Below are 19,834 nucleotides of genomic sequence, written 5' to 3'. Positions count from 1 at the left end.
AGAACCTGTATATCGGTACCCGCTTTAGACAATTCTGTGTATCGACGTCCATCGCTAAATGAGAGCAGCACCACTATTATGATTAGCATGGCAATAATCCTAATGTTGATAGCAACAATAACCGAACGCTATTAAAAATAGAGATAATGGTGATAATAAAGGAACTACAAGTAATAATCATAATGCAGATACAACTAATGATACTGATAATTCCAACAAAAATGGCAACATAATAACAGCAAAGAGTTGTATGAAAGTACTCAAGATTCAAGATTGACTAGCAATCTGCATTTCTGATTAGGACTAGCTATATCATTTAGCTCCTTCTAGTGACCGTGGCGGCAATGTACATTGTACGCAGATTTATAATCATTTTGCTCAGTTCCGTTTGCATTATTTGTAGACCCTGCATTGTTTACAGAGTGGCACAGCTCCAAAAATGGCACAAGGCTTAAGGCAGGTGCATACAAGTGATGACATTTGATTTAGCCTTGCTTATACTGCCGATAGTGGTCGGTTGTGATTGATGCATATATTGTGAGTGAGTATCTCAGTAATATGACTGGAATGTCATGATACTTCAGAATGCTGGCAAAATGAAAGCTACCTTATGAAGGCAAATTTGAGCAGACACACAAAGTTAGTTAATGTTGGACTGATGGATGCCAACGATCATACCACGTTGAAAGCACCGCTTCTCGTCCGATCAGCGAAGTTAAGCAGCGTTGGGTCTGGTCAGTACTTGGATGGGTGACCGCCTGGGAACACCAGATGCTGTTGGCATTTTATCATATACATGCTCGATATGTAATGTATTTCTTTTTGTCACTTTTAACGGCCCTTCTTCCATTTGATTAATAGATCAGTTGAAATTATACTTCTATCAATACGAAATAGAGTAAGAGCCAACACCGTCGGATTTAGAGTGAAGGATAAACAGAAAACGAATAGGGGTATAACTAAAGCAAAGTGATAGTGATGGTGTTATCAATAACCACATTAATAATGATATTAGCAACACAAATAAGAATAAGATCATTGTAATTATGATATCAGGCTAACAAAAAGACTCACGATCAAGTTTTAGCAATAGATTTGGCAGCAGTTTTGAAGCTTTGGTTCTGTACCATTCAGATCCGGAAAATGACAATACGATTACCATTACTACTACCTACATGAGCACTATGAGCGTAGCTGTCAGTTGTAAGTGTAATTGTTGTTACTGTGGCGTAGGAGACATCAGTAATATTCTTATGTTGAAATCATTTGGTAATCAATCTTGGTAATCTGCATTACATCAAAATTTACAAGCATGATACACGAGAAGAAAACAATTTCTGCTGCAGTCATTACATTGTATCAAACATTGAAGTCAGATACATGGCTGTCAGTGGGGACATTTTCTTACAACAAAGTGTCAGCGATACATGTATTCGTATAGATATCGCTTTAGCTATTTACAGAGAATCCGAATATCAGAATTCCCTTAGCCATTGTTTCAAGAACCTGTGTATCGGTATCGCTTTAGATAATTCTGTGTATCGATGTCCATCACTGATTATAGCAGCATCATTCTCATGATTACCATGGCAATAATCCTAATGTTGATGGCACCAATAACCGGACGCTATTAAACATAGAGATAAGGGTGATAATAAAGGAACTACAAGTAATAATGCAAATGCAAATGCAACTAATAATACTGATAATTCCAACAAAAGTGGCAACATAATAACAGCAAAGCGTTGTATGAAAGTACTCAAGATTCAAGATTGACTAGTAATCTGCATTTCTGATTAGGACTAGCTATATCATTTAGCTCCTTCTCGTGACCGTGGCGGCAATGTACATTGTACACAGATTTATAAGCATGTGCAATATCATTTTGCTCAGTTTCTTATGCATTATGTGTAGACCCTGCATTGTTTACAGAGTTGCACAGCTCCAAAATTGGCAAAAGGCTTTTAAGGCAGCTGCATAAAAGTGCTGACAAGTGATTTAGCGTTGCTTATAGTGCCGATAGTGGTCGGTTGTGATTGATGCATATATTGTGAGCATCTCAGTAATATGACTGGGATGTCATGATAATTCAGAATGCTGCCAAAATGAAAGATACATCATGAATGAAAATTTGAGCAGACACACAAGGTTAGTTAATGTTGGACTGGTAGATGCCAACGATCATACCACGTTGAAAGCACCGCTTCTCGTCCGATCAGCGAAGTTAAGCAGCGTTGGGTCTGGTCAGTACTTGGATGGGTGACCGCCTGGGAACACCAGATGCCGTTGGCATTTTATTATATATATGCTAAATGTGTTATGTCTTTCTTTGTCACTTGTAACAGCCCTGCTTCTAGTTGATTAATACATCAATTGAAATTATACTTCTGTCAATGCGAAATAGAGTAAGAGCCAACGCCGTCGGATTTAGAGTGAAGGATGGTCACGCTTTCAAATGATTATTATGCCCTTTATATGATCTCTATCATTAATTTCATCTAATTGTTAACTTACCAATCATTACCTTTTGTGGTTGGATTACAATTACATTTATTGTCATCGACATGCCTACTGTTTAATTGTCATTCCAATTGTCACCATTAATGTTATCACCACCATTATAATGATCACTCATGATTTACATTAATCATTACAGTACCATCATCACCATCATTGCCATGACAATAATGATAATGTTGATAACAGCAATAATCACTCTTGATACTTAATAACACTCTTAATACACAGAGTACTATGAGCGTAGCTGTCAGTTGTAAGTGTAATTGTTGTTACTGTGGCGTAGGAGACATCAGTAATATTCTTATGTTGCAATGATTTGGTAATCAACCTTGGTATTCGGCATTACATCAAAATTCACAAGCATGATACACGAGAAGGAAAAGAATTCTGCTGCAGCCACTCCATTGTATCAAATATTGAAGTGAGATATAGAGCTGTCAGTGGGGATATTTTCTTACAACAAAGTGTCAGCGATCCTTGCTTGGCATTGGCATAAATATCGCTTTAGCGATTTACAAAGAATCCGAATATCAGAATTACCTTAGCCATTGTTTCAAGAACCTGTATATCGGTACCGCTTTAGACAATTCTGTGTATCGACGTCCATCGCTAAATGAGAGCAGCACCACTATTATGATTAGCATGGCAATAATCCTAATGTTGATAGCAACAATAACCGAACGCTATTAAAAATAGAGATAATGGTGATAATAAAGGAACTACAAGTAATAATCATAATGCAGATACAACTAATGATACTGATAATTCCAACAAAAATGGCAACATAATAACAGCAAAGAGTTGTATGAAAGTACTCAAGATTCAAGATTGACTAGCAATCTGCATTTCTGATTAGGACTAGCTATATCATTTAGCTCCTTCTAGTGACCGTGGCGGCAATGTACATTGTACGCAGATTTATAATCATTTTGCTCAGTTCCGTTTGCATTATTTGTAGACCCTGCATTGTTTACAGAGTGGCACAGCTCCAAAAATGGCACAAGGCTTAAGGCAGGTGCATACAAGTGATGACATTTGATTTAGCCTTGCTTATACTGCCGATAGTGGTCGGTTGTGATTGATGCATATATTGTGAGTGAGTATCTCAGTAATATGACTGGAATGTCATGATACTTCAGAATGCTGGCAAAATGAAAGCTACCTTATGAAGGCAAATTTGAGCAGACACACAAAGTTAGTTAATGTTGGACTGATGGATGCCAACGATCATACCACGTTGAAAGCACCGCTTCTCGTCCGATCAGCGAAGTTAAGCAGCGTTGGGTCTGGTCAGTACTTGGATGGGTGACCGCCTGGGAACACCAGATGCTGTTGGCATTTTATCATATACATGCTCGATATGTAATGTATTTCTTTTTGTCACTTTTAACGGCCCTTCTTCCATTTGATTAATAGATCAGTTGAAATTATACTTCTATCAATACGAAATAGAGTAAGAGCCAACACCGTCGGATTTAGAGTGAAGGATAAACAGAAAACGAATAGGGGTATAACTAAAGCAAAGTGATAGTGATGGTGTTATCAATAACCACATTAATAATGATATTAGCAACACAAATAAGAATAAGATCATTGTAATTATGATATCAGGCTAACAAAAAGACTCACGATCAAGTTTTAGCAATAGATTTGGCAGCAGTTTTGAAGCTTTGGTTCTGTACCATTCAGATCCGGAAAATGACAATACGATTACCATTACTACTACCTACATGAGCACTATGAGCGTAGCTGTCAGTTGTAAGTGTAATTGTTGTTACTGTGGCGTAGGAGACATCAGTAATATTCTTATGTTGAAATCATTTGGTAATCAATCTTGGTAATCTGCATTACATCAAAATTTACAAGCATGATACACGAGAAGAAAACAATTTCTGCTGCAGTCATTACATTGTATCAAACATTGAAGTCAGATACATGGCTGTCAGTGGGGACATTTTCTTACAACAAAGTGTCAGCGATACATGTATTCGTATAGATATCGCTTTAGCTATTTACAGAGAATCCGAATATCAGAATTCCCTTAGCCATTGTTTCAAGAACCTGTGTATCGGTATCGCTTTAGATAATTCTGTGTATCGATGTCCATCACTGATTATAGCAGCATCATTCTCATGATTACCATGGCAATAATCCTAATGTTGATGGCACCAATAACCGGACGCTATTAAACATAGAGATAAGGGTGATAATAAAGGAACTACAAGTAATAATGCAAATGCAAATGCAACTAATAATACTGATAATTCCAACAAAAGTGGCAACATAATAACAGCAAAGCGTTGTATGAAAGTACTCAAGATTCAAGATTGACTAGTAATCTGCATTTCTGATTAGGACTAGCTATATCATTTAGCTCCTTCTCGTGACCGTGGCGGCAATGTACATTGTACACAGATTTATAAGCATGTGCAATATCATTTTGCTCAGTTTCTTATGCATTATGTGTAGACCCTGCATTGTTTACAGAGTTGCACAGCTCCAAAATTGGCAAAAGGCTTTTAAGGCAGCTGCATAAAAGTGCTGACAAGTGATTTAGCGTTGCTTATAGTGCCGATAGTGGTCGGTTGTGATTGATGCATATATTGTGAGCATCTCAGTAATATGACTGGGATGTCATGATAATTCAGAATGCTGCCAAAATGAAAGATACATCATGAATGAAAATTTGAGCAGACACACAAGGTTAGTTAATGTTGGACTGGTAGATGCCAACGATCATACCACGTTGAAAGCACCGCTTCTCGTCCGATCAGCGAAGTTAAGCAGCGTTGGGTCTGGTCAGTACTTGGATGGGTGACCGCCTGGGAACACCAGATGCCGTTGGCATTTTATTATATATATGCTAAATGTGTTATGTCTTTCTTTGTCACTTGTAACAGCCCTGCTTCTAGTTGATTAATACATCAATTGAAATTATACTTCTGTCAATGCGAAATAGAGTAAGAGCCAACGCCGTCGGATTTAGAGTGAAGGATGGTCACGCTTTCAAATGATTATTATGCCCTTTATATGATCTCTATCATTAATTTCATCTAATTGTTAACTTACCAATCATTACCTTTTGTGGTTGGATTACAATTACATTTATTGTCATCGACATGCCTACTGTTTAATTGTCATTCCAATTGTCACCATTAATGTTATCACCACCATTATAATGATCACTCATGATTTACATTAATCATTACAGTACCATCATCACCATCATTGCCATGACAATAATGATAATGTTGATAACAGCAATAATCACTCTTGATACTTAATAACACTCTTAATACACAGAGTACTATGAGCGTAGCTGTCAGTTGTAAGTGTAATTGTTGTTACTGTGGCGTAGGAGACATCAGTAATATTCTTATGTTGCAATGATTTGGTAATCAACCTTGGTATTCGGCATTACATCAAAATTCACAAGCATGATACACGAGAAGGAAAAGAATTCTGCTGCAGCCACTCCATTGTATCAAATATTGAAGTGAGATATAGAGCTGTCAGTGGGGATATTTTCTTACAACAAAGTGTCAGCGATCCTTGCTTGGCATTGGCATAAATATCGCTTTAGCGATTTACAAAGAATCCGAATATCAGAATTACCTTAGCCATTGTTTCAAGAACCTGTATATCGGTACCGCTTTAGACAATTCTGTGTATCGACGTCCATCGCTAAATGAGAGCAGCACCACTATTATGATTAGCATGGCAATAATCCTAATGTTGATAGCAACAATAACCGAACGCTATTAAAAATAGAGATAATGGTGATAATAAAGGAACTACAAGTAATAATCATAATGCAGATACAACTAATGATACTGATAATTCCAACAAAAATGGCAACATAATAACAGCAAAGAGTTGTATGAAAGTACTCAAGATTCAAGATTGACTAGCAATCTGCATTTCTGATTAGGACTAGCTATATCATTTAGCTCCTTCTAGTGACCGTGGCGGCAATGTACATTGTACGCAGATTTATAATCATTTTGCTCAGTTCCGTTTGCATTATTTGTAGACCCTGCATTGTTTACAGAGTGGCACAGCTCCAAAAATGGCACAAGGCTTAAGGCAGGTGCATACAAGTGATGACATTTGATTTAGCCTTGCTTATACTGCCGATAGTGGTCGGTTGTGATTGATGCATATATTGTGAGTGAGTATCTCAGTAATATGACTGGAATGTCATGATACTTCAGAATGCTGGCAAAATGAAAGCTACCTTATGAAGGCAAATTTGAGCAGACACACAAAGTTAGTTAATGTTGGACTGATGGATGCCAACGATCATACCACGTTGAAAGCACCGCTTCTCGTCCGATCAGCGAAGTTAAGCAGCGTTGGGTCTGGTCAGTACTTGGATGGGTGACCGCCTGGGAACACCAGATGCTGTTGGCATTTTATCATATACATGCTCGATATGTAATGTATTTCTTTTTGTCACTTTTAACGGCCCTTCTTCCATTTGATTAATAGATCAGTTGAAATTATACTTCTATCAATACGAAATAGAGTAAGAGCCAACACCGTCGGATTTAGAGTGAAGGATAAACAGAAAACGAATAGGGGTATAACTAAAGCAAAGTGATAGTGATGGTGTTATCAATAACCACATTAATAATGATATTAGCAACACAAATAAGAATAAGATCATTGTAATTATGATATCAGGCTAACAAAAAGACTCACGATCAAGTTTTAGCAATAGATTTGGCAGCAGTTTTGAAGCTTTGGTTCTGTACCATTCAGATCCGGAAAATGACAATACGATTACCATTACTACTACCTACATGAGCACTATGAGCGTAGCTGTCAGTTGTAAGTGTAATTGTTGTTACTGTGGCGTAGGAGACATCAGTAATATTCTTATGTTGAAATCATTTGGTAATCAATCTTGGTAATCTGCATTACATCAAAATTTACAAGCATGATACACGAGAAGAAAACAATTTCTGCTGCAGTCATTACATTGTATCAAACATTGAAGTCAGATACATGGCTGTCAGTGGGGACATTTTCTTACAACAAAGTGTCAGCGATACATGTATTCGTATAGATATCGCTTTAGCTATTTACAGAGAATCCGAATATCAGAATTCCCTTAGCCATTGTTTCAAGAACCTGTGTATCGGTATCGCTTTAGATAATTCTGTGTATCGATGTCCATCACTGATTATAGCAGCATCATTCTCATGATTACCATGGCAATAATCCTAATGTTGATGGCACCAATAACCGGACGCTATTAAACATAGAGATAAGGGTGATAATAAAGGAACTACAAGTAATAATGCAAATGCAAATGCAACTAATAATACTGATAATTCCAACAAAAGTGGCAACATAATAACAGCAAAGCGTTGTATGAAAGTACTCAAGATTCAAGATTGACTAGTAATCTGCATTTCTGATTAGGACTAGCTATATCATTTAGCTCCTTCTCGTGACCGTGGCGGCAATGTACATTGTACACAGATTTATAAGCATGTGCAATATCATTTTGCTCAGTTTCTTATGCATTATGTGTAGACCCTGCATTGTTTACAGAGTTGCACAGCTCCAAAATTGGCAAAAGGCTTTTAAGGCAGCTGCATAAAAGTGCTGACAAGTGATTTAGCGTTGCTTATAGTGCCGATAGTGGTCGGTTGTGATTGATGCATATATTGTGAGCATCTCAGTAATATGACTGGGATGTCATGATAATTCAGAATGCTGCCAAAATGAAAGATACATCATGAATGAAAATTTGAGCAGACACACAAGGTTAGTTAATGTTGGACTGGTAGATGCCAACGATCATACCACGTTGAAAGCACCGCTTCTCGTCCGATCAGCGAAGTTAAGCAGCGTTGGGTCTGGTCAGTACTTGGATGGGTGACCGCCTGGGAACACCAGATGCCGTTGGCATTTTATTATATATATGCTAAATGTGTTATGTCTTTCTTTGTCACTTGTAACAGCCCTGCTTCTAGTTGATTAATACATCAATTGAAATTATACTTCTGTCAATGCGAAATAGAGTAAGAGCCAACGCCGTCGGATTTAGAGTGAAGGATGGTCACGCTTTCAAATGATTATTATGCCCTTTATATGATCTCTATCATTAATTTCATCTAATTGTTAACTTACCAATCATTACCTTTTGTGGTTGGATTACAATTACATTTATTGTCATCGACATGCCTACTGTTTAATTGTCATTCCAATTGTCACCATTAATGTTATCACCACCATTATAATGATCACTCATGATTTACATTAATCATTACAGTACCATCATCACCATCATTGCCATGACAATAATGATAATGTTGATAACAGCAATAATCACTCTTGATACTTAATAACACTCTTAATACACAGAGTACTATGAGCGTAGCTGTCAGTTGTAAGTGTAATTGTTGTTACTGTGGCGTAGGAGACATCAGTAATATTCTTATGTTGCAATGATTTGGTAATCAACCTTGGTATTCGGCATTACATCAAAATTCACAAGCATGATACACGAGAAGGAAAAGAATTCTGCTGCAGCCACTCCATTGTATCAAATATTGAAGTGAGATATAGAGCTGTCAGTGGGGATATTTTCTTACAACAAAGTGTCAGCGATCCTTGCTTGGCATTGGCATAAATATCGCTTTAGCGATTTACAAAGAATCCGAATATCAGAATTACCTTAGCCATTGTTTCAAGAACCTGTATATCGGTACCGCTTTAGACAATTCTGTGTATCGACGTCCATCGCTAAATGAGAGCAGCACCACTATTATGATTAGCATGGCAATAATCCTAATGTTGATAGCAACAATAACCGAACGCTATTAAAAATAGAGATAATGGTGATAATAAAGGAACTACAAGTAATAATCATAATGCAGATACAACTAATGATACTGATAATTCCAACAAAAATGGCAACATAATAACAGCAAAGAGTTGTATGAAAGTACTCAAGATTCAAGATTGACTAGCAATCTGCATTTCTGATTAGGACTAGCTATATCATTTAGCTCCTTCTAGTGACCGTGGCGGCAATGTACATTGTACGCAGATTTATAATCATTTTGCTCAGTTCCGTTTGCATTATTTGTAGACCCTGCATTGTTTACAGAGTGGCACAGCTCCAAAAATGGCACAAGGCTTAAGGCAGGTGCATACAAGTGATGACATTTGATTTAGCCTTGCTTATACTGCCGATAGTGGTCGGTTGTGATTGATGCATATATTGTGAGTGAGTATCTCAGTAATATGACTGGAATGTCATGATACTTCAGAATGCTGGCAAAATGAAAGCTACCTTATGAAGGCAAATTTGAGCAGACACACAAAGTTAGTTAATGTTGGACTGATGGATGCCAACGATCATACCACGTTGAAAGCACCGCTTCTCGTCCGATCAGCGAAGTTAAGCAGCGTTGGGTCTGGTCAGTACTTGGATGGGTGACCGCCTGGGAACACCAGATGCTGTTGGCATTTTATCATATACATGCTCGATATGTAATGTATTTCTTTTTGTCACTTTTAACGGCCCTTCTTCCATTTGATTAATAGATCAGTTGAAATTATACTTCTATCAATACGAAATAGAGTAAGAGCCAACACCGTCGGATTTAGAGTGAAGGATAAACAGAAAACGAATAGGGGTATAACTAAAGCAAAGTGATAGTGATGGTGTTATCAATAACCACATTAATAATGATATTAGCAACACAAATAAGAATAAGATCATTGTAATTATGATATCAGGCTAACAAAAAGACTCACGATCAAGTTTTAGCAATAGATTTGGCAGCAGTTTTGAAGCTTTGGTTCTGTACCATTCAGATCCGGAAAATGACAATACGATTACCATTACTACTACCTACATGAGCACTATGAGCGTAGCTGTCAGTTGTAAGTGTAATTGTTGTTACTGTGGCGTAGGAGACATCAGTAATATTCTTATGTTGAAATCATTTGGTAATCAATCTTGGTAATCTGCATTACATCAAAATTTACAAGCATGATACACGAGAAGAAAACAATTTCTGCTGCAGTCATTACATTGTATCAAACATTGAAGTCAGATACATGGCTGTCAGTGGGGACATTTTCTTACAACAAAGTGTCAGCGATACATGTATTCGTATAGATATCGCTTTAGCTATTTACAGAGAATCCGAATATCAGAATTCCCTTAGCCATTGTTTCAAGAACCTGTGTATCGGTATCGCTTTAGATAATTCTGTGTATCGATGTCCATCACTGATTATAGCAGCATCATTCTCATGATTACCATGGCAATAATCCTAATGTTGATGGCACCAATAACCGGACGCTATTAAACATAGAGATAAGGGTGATAATAAAGGAACTACAAGTAATAATGCAAATGCAAATGCAACTAATAATACTGATAATTCCAACAAAAGTGGCAACATAATAACAGCAAAGCGTTGTATGAAAGTACTCAAGATTCAAGATTGACTAGTAATCTGCATTTCTGATTAGGACTAGCTATATCATTTAGCTCCTTCTCGTGACCGTGGCGGCAATGTACATTGTACACAGATTTATAAGCATGTGCAATATCATTTTGCTCAGTTTCTTATGCATTATGTGTAGACCCTGCATTGTTTACAGAGTTGCACAGCTCCAAAATTGGCAAAAGGCTTTTAAGGCAGCTGCATAAAAGTGCTGACAAGTGATTTAGCGTTGCTTATAGTGCCGATAGTGGTCGGTTGTGATTGATGCATATATTGTGAGCATCTCAGTAATATGACTGGGATGTCATGATAATTCAGAATGCTGCCAAAATGAAAGATACATCATGAATGAAAATTTGAGCAGACACACAAGGTTAGTTAATGTTGGACTGGTAGATGCCAACGATCATACCACGTTGAAAGCACCGCTTCTCGTCCGATCAGCGAAGTTAAGCAGCGTTGGGTCTGGTCAGTACTTGGATGGGTGACCGCCTGGGAACACCAGATGCCGTTGGCATTTTATTATATATATGCTAAATGTGTTATGTCTTTCTTTGTCACTTGTAACAGCCCTGCTTCTAGTTGATTAATACATCAATTGAAATTATACTTCTGTCAATGCGAAATAGAGTAAGAGCCAACGCCGTCGGATTTAGAGTGAAGGATGGTCACGCTTTCAAATGATTATTATGCCCTTTATATGATCTCTATCATTAATTTCATCTAATTGTTAACTTACCAATCATTACCTTTTGTGGTTGGATTACAATTACATTTATTGTCATCGACATGCCTACTGTTTAATTGTCATTCCAATTGTCACCATTAATGTTATCACCACCATTATAATGATCACTCATGATTTACATTAATCATTACAGTACCATCATCACCATCATTGCCATGACAATAATGATAATGTTGATAACAGCAATAATCACTCTTGATACTTAATAACACTCTTAATACACAGAGTACTATGAGCGTAGCTGTCAGTTGTAAGTGTAATTGTTGTTACTGTGGCGTAGGAGACATCAGTAATATTCTTATGTTGCAATGATTTGGTAATCAACCTTGGTATTCGGCATTACATCAAAATTCACAAGCATGATACACGAGAAGGAAAAGAATTCTGCTGCAGCCACTCCATTGTATCAAATATTGAAGTGAGATATAGAGCTGTCAGTGGGGATATTTTCTTACAACAAAGTGTCAGCGATCCTTGCTTGGCATTGGCATAAATATCGCTTTAGCGATTTACAAAGAATCCGAATATCAGAATTACCTTAGCCATTGTTTCAAGAACCTGTATATCGGTACCGCTTTAGACAATTCTGTGTATCGACGTCCATCGCTAAATGAGAGCAGCACCACTATTATGATTAGCATGGCAATAATCCTAATGTTGATAGCAACAATAACCGAACGCTATTAAAAATAGAGATAATGGTGATAATAAAGGAACTACAAGTAATAATCATAATGCAGATACAACTAATGATACTGATAATTCCAACAAAAATGGCAACATAATAACAGCAAAGAGTTGTATGAAAGTACTCAAGATTCAAGATTGACTAGCAATCTGCATTTCTGATTAGGACTAGCTATATCATTTAGCTCCTTCTAGTGACCGTGGCGGCAATGTACATTGTACGCAGATTTATAATCATTTTGCTCAGTTCCGTTTGCATTATTTGTAGACCCTGCATTGTTTACAGAGTGGCACAGCTCCAAAAATGGCACAAGGCTTAAGGCAGGTGCATACAAGTGATGACATTTGATTTAGCCTTGCTTATACTGCCGATAGTGGTCGGTTGTGATTGATGCATATATTGTGAGTGAGTATCTCAGTAATATGACTGGAATGTCATGATACTTCAGAATGCTGGCAAAATGAAAGCTACCTTATGAAGGCAAATTTGAGCAGACACACAAAGTTAGTTAATGTTGGACTGATGGATGCCAACGATCATACCACGTTGAAAGCACCGCTTCTCGTCCGATCAGCGAAGTTAAGCAGCGTTGGGTCTGGTCAGTACTTGGATGGGTGACCGCCTGGGAACACCAGATGCTGTTGGCATTTTATCATATACATGCTCGATATGTAATGTATTTCTTTTTGTCACTTTTAACGGCCCTTCTTCCATTTGATTAATAGATCAGTTGAAATTATACTTCTATCAATACGAAATAGAGTAAGAGCCAACACCGTCGGATTTAGAGTGAAGGATAAACAGAAAACGAATAGGGGTATAACTAAAGCAAAGTGATAGTGATGGTGTTATCAATAACCACATTAATAATGATATTAGCAACACAAATAAGAATAAGATCATTGTAATTATGATATCAGGCTAACAAAAAGACTCACGATCAAGTTTTAGCAATAGATTTGGCAGCAGTTTTGAAGCTTTGGTTCTGTACCATTCAGATCCGGAAAATGACAATACGATTACCATTACTACTACCTACATGAGCACTATGAGCGTAGCTGTCAGTTGTAAGTGTAATTGTTGTTACTGTGGCGTAGGAGACATCAGTAATATTCTTATGTTGAAATCATTTGGTAATCAATCTTGGTAATCTGCATTACATCAAAATTTACAAGCATGATACACGAGAAGAAAACAATTTCTGCTGCAGTCATTACATTGTATCAAACATTGAAGTCAGATACATGGCTGTCAGTGGGGACATTTTCTTACAACAAAGTGTCAGCGATACATGTATTCGTATAGATATCGCTTTAGCTATTTACAGAGAATCCGAATATCAGAATTCCCTTAGCCATTGTTTCAAGAACCTGTGTATCGGTATCGCTTTAGATAATTCTGTGTATCGATGTCCATCACTGATTATAGCAGCATCATTCTCATGATTACCATGGCAATAATCCTAATGTTGATGGCACCAATAACCGGACGCTATTAAACATAGAGATAAGGGTGATAATAAAGGAACTACAAGTAATAATGCAAATGCAAATGCAACTAATAATACTGATAATTCCAACAAAAGTGGCAACATAATAACAGCAAAGCGTTGTATGAAAGTACTCAAGATTCAAGATTGACTAGTAATCTGCATTTCTGATTAGGACTAGCTATATCATTTAGCTCCTTCTCGTGACCGTGGCGGCAATGTACATTGTACACAGATTTATAAGCATGTGCAATATCATTTTGCTCAGTTTCTTATGCATTATGTGTAGACCCTGCATTGTTTACAGAGTTGCACAGCTCCAAAATTGGCAAAAGGCTTTTAAGGCAGCTGCATAAAAGTGCTGACAAGTGATTTAGCGTTGCTTATAGTGCCGATAGTGGTCGGTTGTGATTGATGCATATATTGTGAGCATCTCAGTAATATGACTGGGATGTCATGATAATTCAGAATGCTGCCAAAATGAAAGATACATCATGAATGAAAATTTGAGCAGACACACAAGGTTAGTTAATGTTGGACTGGTAGATGCCAACGATCATACCACGTTGAAAGCACCGCTTCTCGTCCGATCAGCGAAGTTAAGCAGCGTTGGGTCTGGTCAGTACTTGGATGGGTGACCGCCTGGGAACACCAGATGCCGTTGGCATTTTATTATATATATGCTAAATGTGTTATGTCTTTCTTTGTCACTTGTAACAGCCCTGCTTCTAGTTGATTAATACATCAATTGAAATTATACTTCTGTCAATGCGAAATAGAGTAAGAGCCAACGCCGTCGGATTTAGAGTGAAGGATGGTCACGCTTTCAAATGATTATTATGCCCTTTATATGATCTCTATCATTAATTTCATCTAATTGTTAACTTACCAATCATTACCTTTTGTGGTTGGATTACAATTACATTTATTGTCATCGACATGCCTACTGTTTAATTGTCATTCCAATTGTCACCATTAATGTTATCACCACCATTATAATGATCACTCATGATTTACATTAATCATTACAGTACCATCATCACCATCATTGCCATGACAATAATGATAATGTTGATAACAGCAATAATCACTCTTGATACTTAATAACACTCTTAATACACAGAGTACTATGAGCGTAGCTGTCAGTTGTAAGTGTAATTGTTGTTACTGTGGCGTAGGAGACATCAGTAATATTCTTATGTTGCAATGATTTGGTAATCAACCTTGGTATTCGGCATTACATCAAAATTCACAAGCATGATACACGAGAAGGAAAAGAATTCTGCTGCAGCCACTCCATTGTATCAAATATTGAAGTGAGATATAGAGCTGTCAGTGGGGATATTTTCTTACAACAAAGTGTCAGCGATCCTTGCTTGGCATTGGCATAAATATCGCTTTAGCGATTTACAAAGAATCCGAATATCAGAATTACCTTAGCCATTGTTTCAAGAACCTGTATATCGGTACCGCTTTAGACAATTCTGTGTATCGACGTCCATCGCTAAATGAGAGCAGCACCACTATTATGATTAGCATGGCAATAATCCTAATGTTGATAGCAACAATAACCGAACGCTATTAAAAATAGAGATAATGGTGATAATAAAGGAACTACAAGTAATAATCATAATGCAGATACAACTAATGATACTGATAATTCCAACAAAAATGGCAACATAATAACAGCAAAGAGTTGTATGAAAGTACTCAAGATTCAAGATTGACTAGCAATCTGCATTTCTGATTAGGACTAGCTATATCATTTAGCTCCTTCTAGTGACCGTGGCGGCAATGTACATTGTACGCAGATTTATAATCATTTTGCTCAGTTCCGTTTGCATTATTTGTAGACCCTGCATTGTTTACAGAGTGGCACAGCTCCAAAAATGGCACAAGGCTTAAGGCAGGTGCATACAAGTGATGACATTTGATTTAGCCTTGCTTATACTGCCGATAGTGGTCGGTTGTGATTGATGCATATATTGTGAGTGAGTATCTCAGTAATATGACTGGAATGTCATGATACTTCAGAATGCTGGCAAAATGAAAGCTACCTTATGAAGGCAAATTTGAGCAGACACACAAAGTTAGTTAATGTTGGACTGATGGATGCCAACGATCATACCACGTTGAAAGCACCGCTTCTCGTCCGATCAGCGAAGTTAAGCAGCGTTGGGTCTGGTCAGTACTTGGATGGGTGACCGCCTGGGAACACCAGATGCTGTTGGCATTTTATCATATACATGCTCGATATGTAATGTATTTCTTTTTGTCACTTTTAACGGCCCTTCTTCCATTTGATTAATAGATCAGTTGAAATTATACTTCTATCAATACGAAATAGAGTAAGAGCCAACACCGTCGGATTTAGAGTGAAGGATAAACAGAAAACGAATAGGGGTATAACTAAAGCAAAGTGATAGTGATGGTGTTATCAATAACCACATTAATAATGATATTAGCAACACAAATAAGAATAAGATCATTGTAATTATGATATCAGGCTAACAAAAAGACTCACGATCAAGTTTTAGCAATAGATTTGGCAGCAGTTTTGAAGCTTTGGTTCTGTACCATTCAGATCCGGAAAATGACAATACGATTACCATTACTACTACCTACATGAGCACTATGAGCGTAGCTGTCAGTTGTAAGTGTAATTGTTGTTACTGTGGCGTAGGAGACATCAGTAATATTCTTATGTTGAAATCATTTGGTAATCAATCTTGGTAATCTGCATTACATCAAAATTTACAAGCATGATACACGAGAAGAAAACAATTTCTGCTGCAGTCATTACATTGTATCAAACATTGAAGTCAGATACATGGCTGTCAGTGGGGACATTTTCTTACAACAAAGTGTCAGCGATACATGTATTCGTATAGATATCGCTTTAGCTATTTACAGAGAATCCGAATATCAGAATTCCCTTAGCCATTGTTTCAAGAACCTGTGTATCGGTATCGCTTTAGATAATTCTGTGTATCGATGTCCATCACTGATTATAGCAGCATCATTCTCATGATTACCATGGCAATAATCCTAATGTTGATGGCACCAATAACCGGACGCTATTAAACATAGAGATAAGGGTGATAATAAAGGAACTACAAGTAATAATGCAAATGCAAATGCAACTAATAATACTGATAATTCCAACAAAAGTGGCAACATAATAACAGCAAAGCGTTGTATGAAAGTACTCAAGATTCAAGATTGACTAGTAATCTGCATTTCTGATTAGGACTAGCTATATCATTTAGCTCCTTCTCGTGACCGTGGCGGCAATGTACATTGTACACAGATTTATAAGCATGTGCAATATCATTTTGCTCAGTTTCTTATGCATTATGTGTAGACCCTGCATTGTTTACAGAGTTGCACAGCTCCAAAATTGGCAAAAGGCTTTTAAGGCAGCTGCATAAAAGTGCTGACAAGTGATTTAGCGTTGCTTATAGTGCCGATAGTGGTCGGTTGTGATTGATGCATATATTGTGAGCATCTCAGTAATATGACTGGGATGTCATGATAATTCAGAATGCTGCCAAAATGAAAGATACATCATGAATGAAAATTTGAGCAGACACACAAGGTTAGTTAATGTTGGACTGGTAGATGCCAACGATCATACCACGTTGAAAGCACCGCTTCTCGTCCGATCAGCGAAGTTAAGCAGCGTTGGGTCTGGTCAGTACTTGGATGGGTGACCGCCTGGGAACACCAGATGCCGTTGGCATTTTATTATATATATGCTAAATGTGTTATGTCTTTCTTTGTCACTTGTAACAGCCCTGCTTCTAGTTGATTAATACATCAATTGAAATTATACTTCTGTCAATGCGAAATAGAGTAAGAGCCAACGCCGTCGGATTTAGAGTGAAGGATGGTCACGCTTTCAAATGATTATTATGCCCTTTATATGATCTCTATCATTAATTTCATCTAATTGTTAACTTACCAATCATTACCTTTTGTGGTTGGATTACAATTACATTTATTGTCATCGACATGCCTACTGTTTAATTGTCATTCCAATTGTCACCATTAATGTTATCACCACCATTATAATGATCACTCATGATTTACATTAATCATTACAGTACCATCATCACCATCATTGCCATGACAATAATGATAATGTTGATAACAGCAATAATCACTCTTGATACTTAATAACACTCTTAATACACAGAGTACTATGAGCGTAGCTGTCAGTTGTAAGTGTAATTGTTGTTACTGTGGCGTAGGAGACATCAGTAATATTCTTATGTTGCAATGATTTGGTAATCAACCTTGGTATTCGGCATTACATCAAAATTCACAAGCATGATACACGAGAAGGAAAAGAATTCTGCTGCAGCCACTCCATTGTATCAAATATTGAAGTGAGATATAGAGCTGTCAGTGGGGATATTTTCTTACAACAAAGTGTCAGCGATCCTTGCTTGGCATTGGCATAAATATCGCTTTAGCGATTTACAAAGAATCCGAATATCAGAATTACCTTAGCCATTGTTTCAAGAACCTGTATATCGGTACCGCTTTAGACAATTCTGTGTATCGACGTCCATCGCTAAATGAGAGCAGCACCACTATTATGATTAGCATGGCAATAATCCTAATGTTGATAGCAACAATAACCGAACGCTATTAAAAATAGAGATAATGGTGATAATAAAGGAACTACAAGTAATAATCATAATGCAGATACAACTAATGATACTGATAATTCCAACAAAAATGGCAACATAATAACAGCAAAGAGTTGTATGAAAGTACTCAAGATTCAAGATTGACTAGCAATCTGCATTTCTGATTAGGACTAGCTATATCATTTAGCTCCTTCTAGTGACCGTGGCGGCAATGTACATTGTACGCAGATTTATAATCATTTTGCTCAGTTCCGTTTGCATTATTTGTAGACCCTGCATTGTTTACAGAGTGGCACAGCTCCAAAAATGGCACAAGGCTTAAGGCAGGTGCATACAAGTGATGACATTTGATTTAGCCTTGCTTATACTGCCGATAGTGGTCGGTTGTGATTGATGCATATATTGTGAGTGAGTATCTCAGTAATATGACTGGAATGTCATGATACTTCAGAATGCTGGCAAAATGAAAGCTACCTTATGAAGGCAAATTTGAGCAGACACACAAAGTTAGTTAATGTTGGACTGATGGATGCCAACGATCATACCACGTTGAAAGCACCGCTTCTCGTCCGATCAGCGAAGTTAAGCAGCGTTGGGTCTGGTCAGTACTTGGATGGGTGACCGCCTGGGAACACCAGATGCTGTTGGCATTTTATCATATACATGCTCGATATGTAATGTATTTCTTTTTGTCACTTTTAACGGCCCTTCTTCCATTTGATTAATAGATCAGTTGAAATTATACTTCTATCAATACGAAATAGAGTAAGAGCCAACACCGTCGGATTTAGAGTGAAGGATAAACAGAAAACGAATAGGGGTATAACTAAAGCAAAGTGATAGTGATGGTGTTATCAATAACCACATTAATAATGATATTAGCAACACAAATAAGAATAAGATCATTGTAATTATGATATCAGGCTAACAAAAAGACTCACGATCAAGTTTTAGCAATAGATTTGGCAGCAGTTTTGAAGCTTTGGTTCTGTACCATTCAGATCCGGAAAATGACAATACGATTACCATTACTACTACCTACATGAGCACTATGAGCGTAGCTGTCAGTTGTAAGTGTAATTGTTGTTACTGTGGCGTAGGAGACATCAGTAATATTCTTATGTTGAAATCATTTGGTAATCAATCTTGGTAATCTGCATTACATCAAAATTTACAAGCATGATACACGAGAAGAAAACAATTTCTGCTGCAGTCATTACATTGTATCAAACATTGAAGTCAGATACATGG

General features: G+C 37.2%; 13 non-coding genes across 13 annotated transcripts; all 13 read left to right on the top strand.

Moving 5' to 3' along the window:
• Nucleotides 1-664: 664 nt before the first annotated feature.
• LOC125024726 lies at nucleotides 665-783 on the top strand. Its single transcript, XR_007114829.1, has one exon. It is a non-coding gene; the product is annotated as a 5S ribosomal RNA (ribosomal RNA).
• Nucleotides 784-2,173: 1,390 nt separating this feature from the next.
• LOC125024700 lies at nucleotides 2,174-2,292 on the top strand. Its single transcript, XR_007114805.1, has one exon. It is a non-coding gene; the product is annotated as a 5S ribosomal RNA (ribosomal RNA).
• A 1,447-nt stretch (nucleotides 2,293-3,739) lies between these two features.
• On the top strand, nucleotides 3,740-3,858 carry LOC125024725. The gene has a single exon (XR_007114828.1). It is a non-coding gene; the product is annotated as a 5S ribosomal RNA (ribosomal RNA).
• Nucleotides 3,859-5,248: 1,390 nt separating this feature from the next.
• Nucleotides 5,249-5,367, top strand: LOC125024698. Its single transcript, XR_007114803.1, has one exon. It is a non-coding gene; the product is annotated as a 5S ribosomal RNA (ribosomal RNA).
• A 1,447-nt stretch (nucleotides 5,368-6,814) lies between these two features.
• On the top strand, nucleotides 6,815-6,933 carry LOC125024724. Its single transcript, XR_007114827.1, has one exon. It is a non-coding gene; the product is annotated as a 5S ribosomal RNA (ribosomal RNA).
• A 1,390-nt stretch (nucleotides 6,934-8,323) lies between these two features.
• Nucleotides 8,324-8,442, top strand: LOC125024697. Its single transcript, XR_007114802.1, has one exon. It is a non-coding gene; the product is annotated as a 5S ribosomal RNA (ribosomal RNA).
• A 1,447-nt stretch (nucleotides 8,443-9,889) lies between these two features.
• LOC125024721 lies at nucleotides 9,890-10,008 on the top strand. Its single transcript, XR_007114825.1, has one exon. It is a non-coding gene; the product is annotated as a 5S ribosomal RNA (ribosomal RNA).
• A 1,390-nt stretch (nucleotides 10,009-11,398) lies between these two features.
• Nucleotides 11,399-11,517, top strand: LOC125024696. The gene has a single exon (XR_007114801.1). It is a non-coding gene; the product is annotated as a 5S ribosomal RNA (ribosomal RNA).
• A 1,447-nt stretch (nucleotides 11,518-12,964) lies between these two features.
• Nucleotides 12,965-13,083, top strand: LOC125024720. The gene has a single exon (XR_007114824.1). It is a non-coding gene; the product is annotated as a 5S ribosomal RNA (ribosomal RNA).
• A 1,390-nt stretch (nucleotides 13,084-14,473) lies between these two features.
• Nucleotides 14,474-14,592, top strand: LOC125024695. Its single transcript, XR_007114800.1, has one exon. It is a non-coding gene; the product is annotated as a 5S ribosomal RNA (ribosomal RNA).
• Nucleotides 14,593-16,039: 1,447 nt separating this feature from the next.
• LOC125024719 lies at nucleotides 16,040-16,158 on the top strand. The gene has a single exon (XR_007114823.1). It is a non-coding gene; the product is annotated as a 5S ribosomal RNA (ribosomal RNA).
• Nucleotides 16,159-17,548: 1,390 nt separating this feature from the next.
• LOC125024694 lies at nucleotides 17,549-17,667 on the top strand. Its single transcript, XR_007114799.1, has one exon. It is a non-coding gene; the product is annotated as a 5S ribosomal RNA (ribosomal RNA).
• A 1,447-nt stretch (nucleotides 17,668-19,114) lies between these two features.
• LOC125024718 lies at nucleotides 19,115-19,233 on the top strand. The gene has a single exon (XR_007114822.1). It is a non-coding gene; the product is annotated as a 5S ribosomal RNA (ribosomal RNA).
• Nucleotides 19,234-19,834: the final 601 nt, after the last annotated feature.

Source organism: Penaeus chinensis, unplaced genomic scaffold (genome assembly GCF_019202785.1).
Source record: "Penaeus chinensis breed Huanghai No. 1 unplaced genomic scaffold, ASM1920278v2 CTG_3461, whole genome shotgun sequence".
Taxonomy (NCBI): Eukaryota; Metazoa; Arthropoda; class Malacostraca; order Decapoda; family Penaeidae; genus Penaeus; species Penaeus chinensis.
Note: the sequence above shows the minus strand (reverse complement) of the source record. Positions and strands in the feature narration are given on the sequence as shown.